Here is a 1,027-nt window from a genome sequence, read left to right as displayed (position 1 = left end):
GTCAAAGTTTTAACAAAGATTTGCATGATGAATCTAAATTGAAAAAATAGAAGAAAATGAAAAATTAGGAATTGCGCCATCAAAATGTGTGATTTATCAATTCATTTTGCAATTAAGAACTATAATCGTTCATAGAGTTTCCGGTGTTATGGTGTAAAATCATATATGGTTATGCAAGTATATCATTCTCAAGTAGTATGACTGAAGTAATATTCATTTATTGTTATTAAAAATTATCTATTTCATAATGTGTGATTATATTTCACATTGAAAATCAAGTGGCGCAAAGAAAACGTTTATTACTCATTCGTTTTTAAGTTTCTAAATTCGTTGAATCATTGGGAAAAACTGCGCGGTGTTGTGTTCTTTGTATAAGCCATATTAGAAATGATGTTGAATACTTTTTTTGTTTCATATGGAGTTACCGTTGCATATCATATCTCAAATGTAATTAACAATTCAAAATGGCGGACGCAAATAGAAAAATATAAAGTCAACTGATATTTTTACATATTCTTCGGAAATTTATCAAATGACTTTTTTAAATTGTAAAACAAATGGAACGAATGCACTATGAAAATGTCGTTGGCTTGAGCTTTGAACCAAAAATAGTTGCAGACGATCTCAAATGAAAAAGAAAAATTCAAGAAACAAAGACGTCGTTCATATTTTGTTAGTATTCGTTTCAAAATCGAAAAAAATAGAGATGTTTTAATTCACTATCAATATGAAAAATTAAACTTACTTTTATTCGAATTCGTTTTTCAAATAAAATTGAGACAAACAATATACTTTTCAACTTTTCCAATTGAAAATATAACTTGCTCAGAAGTTTCTTCGTTTTGATGTGCACTCGACAAAAGACAAACTTGCAATAAGTATTATTCTCCAACGTTCAATCACTGTTTGCTTGACGATACAGTAGTCAAATGAACGTTAAATCCTATTCTCTCTTTCGCACACATACGCATTTTATGTGGACGCTTTGAAACGTATAGGGGGAATAGAGATCGCTTTCATACTCGAA

This window comes from Sitodiplosis mosellana, unplaced genomic scaffold (assembly GCF_009176505.1).
Source record: "Sitodiplosis mosellana isolate CC-2019 unplaced genomic scaffold, AAFC_SMos_1.0 Smas_scaffold_18, whole genome shotgun sequence".
Lineage (NCBI taxonomy): Eukaryota > Metazoa > Arthropoda > Insecta > Diptera > Cecidomyiidae > Sitodiplosis > Sitodiplosis mosellana.
The sequence above is the reverse complement of the archived record's forward strand: the minus strand, read 5'-3'. Positions refer to the sequence as shown.